The sequence below is a fragment of the Muntiacus reevesi genome, chromosome 17, assembly GCF_963930625.1.
Source record: "Muntiacus reevesi chromosome 17, mMunRee1.1, whole genome shotgun sequence".
NCBI lineage: Eukaryota > Metazoa > Chordata > Mammalia > Artiodactyla > Cervidae > Muntiacus > Muntiacus reevesi.
The window spans coordinates 60277371-60283343 of record NC_089265.1 but is presented as its reverse complement, the minus strand read 5'-3'; positions in this window follow the sequence as shown (position 1 = coordinate 60283343).

The following is a 5973-nucleotide window of genomic DNA, read 5'->3' as shown; positions in this document are numbered from 1 at the left end:
CTTACTGATTCAGCCAAAATTTCCTGAGTGCTTAGTGAACAAAAGTCACTAAAGAAATGGAGATGAATCAGACATAGTCCTTGCCTCATTTGGAGACATAGGAAAGCATTGTCTGGAGAAACATAGCAGATTCATAAGAAAAATTTTATCATGTGTAAGCGTGTATGCTCAGTCATGTCTGACTCTTTGCGACCCCTTGGACTGTAGCCTGCCAGGCTCCTCTATCCATAGGATTTTCCAGACAAGAACACTGGAGTAGGTTGTCGTTTCCTCCTCCAAGGGATCTTCCTGATCCAGGACCAAACTTACGTCTCCTGCATTAGCAGGCGGATTCTTTAGCACTGAGTTACGTGAAAAATGTTATCAAAACCTAAGGTATGTATGGGAAGTGCAAAAGAGGTGGTGCATGTGCATAGCCCATGAACGAGGAGTTCTGAGGTGCATGTATCCGGAGAGAGCCGGGAAGACCGAGAAGGCTTCCTGGAGAACCACCGGGCATGGAGGCTGGGAGAGAGAATCCAGGGACAGAGGGGCCTGCGAGTGAGAACGCCGAGCGAGGCGTGCTGGTGGTGTGTTTACGCTGAGGAAGGCACGCACCCAGAGCGTAACATACAATGAAGAGATGAAAAGAGAAGCCTTCAGTTCTCCTTGAATTTGTTTGATTCTAAACTCTTTTTAAAAAGTGTCTTGCCCCTCTCTACCCTCTACATTTCCGCATAACCAATGGGTAAAGAGCTAAGTGGGAAGAAGAATAAACGCATATATTTTTTAATCACCACAGAATGGCCTCCACAATCAGGTCAAAAAAGAAATACATCTGGCCAAAGGCCAGAGTGATTTTCCCAAAATGCAAACTAGATCATAGTTACACTGTCCACAGTTCTTCAGTGGCTCACCATTGCCTTCAGGATAAGTTTCAAACATCTGAGAATGTCTTACAAGCTCCTCTGTCTGTGACACCCCACCTCTCTGCCTATGCCATGATCTAGTTTGCATTTTGGGAAAAATCACTCTGACTGGTGCGTGAGTAGATCAAAGCAGGCAAGAATGGAGGCAAGACACCTATTAGAAGCCTGCGGTCCTCATCCAAGTGAGCAAAATTAGTATTGATAGAATAACCAAGATTACAGATTTGGGGGTCATCAGGATAGAAATGGTAAAGCTGTGGAAGCCAGTGAAATCATCAGGGAGACAGCCGGCCAGAAAACAGAAGTGTCCGGGCAGAGCTGATGTCCAAGGAGAGGGCAGAGGAAGAAGAACCTGCGCGAGCAGCCCACAGGTAGTCAGAGAAGTGTGCGTCGCCGCACCAGGGGAAGGCGGTGCTGCTGATGGCAGAGGCCGGTCACGCGGAGCACTGCAGAGGCCAGTTAAGCCAGAAGCACCAAGCGTGGTGTTCTGTGAGCTCAGCGTTTACTCAGAACATGTTGGAGTGAATCGCTAATTGGTAAACCACTAAATTGATGCTGTTGTTCTTAACTTAATTATTTGCTCTGTTTTGGTTTTCATTAGAAACAGCACATCTAAATTGTGTTTGCTGAGACAAAGTGGTAAAGCCTGTTTATGTTAACTCTTGTTTCTTGGGTTAAATAATGGACTTAAAATTAAAAAAAAAAAAAAAAGCAAATTTGGTTGTTTTAGAGTGACTATAAAGGTACTGTCTACTCACTAAAGTAAATTTGGTAAATCTAGACAAGAAGCAAATAAAGGCCACAGCGGGCAAGGCAAGCAGAGGCTCATGGCTGTTTCTTTTGGTCACAGCCATGGTTCACAGAAGCCACCCCCAGGGAACAGGACTCGGAAGAGGGCTATTCAGGTGTGAAAGTCAAAGTTGCAGCTTGTGACAACTGTTCTTTCCTTTCTGTGGGTCAGGGATGCTTCTGAGAATCTGATAAAGGCATTGGACCACCTACCCAGAAAATTACCCAGTGTACTTATGCATATAACTTTGCATTCAATTTCTGTGGGACCCTGAAATGTCAGAAGACTTGCAAGCTCTGCAGGAATTGTTTCTGCTGAGAGCCATGTCCCTGCCAGGGATCATCCCCCAAGGGCTTCTTGGTGCCTGTGGGGGGGCCTCCGTTCAGAGCAGCCACGGAGACTTTGGACTCACTCGGAGCTGTGATGTTCACCCACCACCAACCACCTCTGGCTGCACATATGGGATTCCTTTTCAGGCCAAAGGACCAGCTTGGAGATTGGCTTTGGCCCTTTTCTTAGCGGGGACAAAGCACTGAGCTTAGAGGAGGAAGATCTGGGTTTCAGTTTGTTCTGCGCTTCTTATTCACCATGTGACCCCGAGTAAGTCACTCCACCATTCTGAGCCTCCCTTTCTTTGCTGAATAGGGATAATAATTCTTGCCCTGTCTGCCTCACAGAGTATAAATCCAAAGAGTTAACAGATGTGGAAGTGCTTCATAAAGTGAAAGACATGACACCAGTATGAGGGGTGATAAATAACCGTTAAAGCAACGAGCGTTCACTGAGGATTTACTCTGTGCTGCCGCTGCAGTAAGCACTGTGCCTCCATCTCATTTCACTCCCACAACTGTGTGAGGTCATCACTCATTGTTTTACCTTATTACCAAAAAAGAAAGTGAGGCTCAAAGTAGTAAAGTAACTGCATAGGCTACGCAGCTGCTAAGTGGTGAAGCCAGATTTGCAAAGAATAAAGAAACTGCTGCCCCAGAGCAGTAGGTCTTTTGTTTGTTTGTTTGTTGGGGGGTTTGGTTTTGCTTTAATTTGCTCAGGCTGTGCGGCACATGGGATCTTCGTTCCCTGACCAGGGGTTAAACCTGGGCTGGGAGTGAAAGCAGTGAGTCCTAACCACTGGACCACCAGGGGATTCCCGAGCGGTAAGGTTTTGTGAGACGCAAGGATCAGGGGCGCAGAGAGGAAGCCCATCTTTGTCAAGTGTCCACTAGCTCATCGGGTACTTTAGCCAGTTGCCTCAGAAGAATCCTGAGAAGTAGGTTGCATGTGTAACACCCACGGAGCACATGGAACAACAGTGTCTGACACGTAATAACCAGTGAAGTCGCTCAGTCTTGTCCGACTCTTTGCCATCCCATGGAGTGTAGCCTACCAGTCTCCTTCCTCCATGGAATTTTCCAGACAAGAGTACTGGAGTGGGTTGCCATTTCCTTCTCCAGGGGATCTTCCCGACCCAGGGACTGAACTCAGGTCTCCTGCTTTGCAGGCAGACGCTTTACCGTCTGAGTCACCAGGGAAGTCTGACACATAATATATCTTTAGTAAATGCTAGCTACTGGGATGGTGTTATTATTGTAATACCTGTGGTACAGTGAGAAAATCAAGCCTCAGAGAAGTGCTCTGGCCAAGGCTATATAGTCAATAATTAGCGGAGCAGGGCTTGGTCTTCCAGTGTTTTCAGCCTCAAAGTTCATGCATTTTCAGCGGACTGTCTTCTGCACAAGGAATGCTGGCACGCTTTCCCCCGATCCTCTACCTTCCATAATTCCCCATGGCCTGGAAGTTTCCGGTTCTGTGGCCCACCAGGCCTCTGGCATTGGTCAGTAATGCTGCCTGTGACCCCTTTGGACTCTCTGCACTGAATCGGCAGCTCTAAGACTTGGTGCATCTCGATTAGAGCTTGTTGGCCAGATTCCCTCTCTGTCAGTGTGCCGGCTGATGGGCCGACAGGCACAAGCCTGTAGCCCTGGGGACTGTCTGGTCTGAGCAGCAAGCAGTCCTGTTCGTGGCTGGCTGGCCCCACAGCCAAGCCCTGCAGGCTGGAGGGGAGGCTGAGGGGAATGGCCAGATGACTGATAGGAGACAGCGAGTCTGCACAGAGCCTAGAGAGGCTTTCTCTCCAGCTCTGGTTTTATTTATGCATCATTTAGACCCCAACGATTTCCCAAAATAATTTGACATGGCTAATGGCTTAGGTCTATCTGGTATTTCTGTCTACAGAGCCACAGCTATTTAGTGATCTGATTTGAGTCATGGAAACATCTATGGAGATGGGTGACATAATTTCCATTTTACAGATGAAGAACATTGAGGTATAGGTAGGGAAAATAATCTACTGAAGGTCACATAAATGCACAACAGTCAGAACTGAGATTCAAGTCCAGGGTTGCAGATTCTAAAGTTGCTGTCTTTCCCCCATGCATGCTGCTTCCTAACAAAGTATACACTGGAGGTAGGGGAGGAGGGGCTGGTGTTTAAAAGGAGGTGGAGGGACAGGGCTAAGCCTGTGGCCAGCATGGAGCCGGCAGCCAGCCTGAGAAGTATGTGTCTCACCCCTGGGATTCTTTAGTGCCTTGCTCGCGTGCAGCTCCAAGGGCCTCTGACTGAAGGCCTTTCCTTGGGCAAGTATGTATCCTCTGAGTAGATAGCTTGCTCGCTGGCCTGGGAAACCTGCAGTTCAGGAGCCAGCTTCCCCGGGGGTTACTGGGGCGGGGAGCTTCTGGAGCCGTCCAGGAATCAATCCCTGGGGGCTGTTCTTACCTTGTGTCCTCTAACTGAGCACGAAGTCTGGATCACCAGGAATTCTGAGCCGCCTTGCCCTCTGCTCCTGCCTGACCTTCTCTGCGACCAAGCCATTTTGCCTGTGCCAAGGGTCAAGAAGGGAGCCTTAGAAATCCCTGGTTCTGATCCTCCATCCTTGACAGGGAAGTGGAGGATGAGAGAGGTAAGAGCAGCCACTCTTCTTCTCAGATAGTGTGTTCATGAGCGGTGTTGCCAGGGCCCCCAAGCCATGTTCCCATGCCCTCAGCCTTGGCCTTGCCATTATTCAAACCCTATCCAGACTTCTAGCAATCTGCCTGCATCCCTAGCTCCAGGCAGACTCTTGTCTAGCCTTGACTCGGGCAAGTGTGACAGCAAGGTTGGCAGCTCTCCTTGCAGACCCAGCCTGCTGCAGTCTCATTGGAGGCAAAGGTTCATCCCAGCCGTTGCCAAAATCCCAGCCTGGAACAGCCAGATGTCTTTGACCTATCCTATTACAGGAGCCAGGGAATGAGATCAGCCTGATGAATACAGAATACAGGGATGGGAAATCCCCCCCTCTAGTCCCTCCAGATCCGTTAGTATTTGAGCAGGGCACATGGGTTTTACCATAAACACTAATCTGAGATTCTTGCAACAATGAATGTACCCCAGTCCCTTCAAGAGTCTGTGTGGCATACCCATATCTCTCCCTTTGCTTTCGGGTGCAGGATAAGCCCCAGCCGAAGTCAAAAGCACTTGTCCTCTTAAGTAAAAGGGACTGCAATAATTAGGAATGACTGCCTAAAGGTGCAGCAAGCTTATTTACACCAGTACTTGCAGATGAGATGGAAATTGATTAAATGAAATATGGGACTGTATATTGCAAAACATGCTATAAAATGGATTACTGCTGACTGTATCCTCTTAATACATCAGATTGTTCCCAAGTAGTAACAAAATGTTGGAAAAGGGAAAATGATTATATTGTTAGGGAATTTTTTTTTTTTTTTGGAGAAACGCCCTCTTCTTCAAATACATAATTAGTAATTTAGTTTGCCTAATCAGAAAAAAATGAGTTGTTTAAAATTATTTAATTATATTCAAATATTTTTTGAGCGTTGGATTATGTTCCCAGCACTGTGCTGAGTTCCAGGGATTCAGAAGCAAATAACACGTGATATCTACCCTCTGGGAGCTCAGTTTAATGGAGTGCTAAGGGGGTGAGTGGTACACTGATACACATTTAGAGCCCAGCATCATGGGGGCAGTCATAGATAAATAAGCATGATTTGTATCAGGAATTAGGGAAGACGCTTCTAAGAAGCTGATGGCTGAGCTGGGTTTTGAAGGCTGATGGGAGCAAGAAACAACTTGGTATATTTAGGACTGGGACTGTGAAGTGAGAGGAAAAAACAATGTTTGGAATGAAACTGGGAAGTAGGGATCATGACATTATGCTTATTTCCAATCAGATATTTCAACTCCCAACACTGAAGAAGCCAGAGGAATTTTACCTTTCAA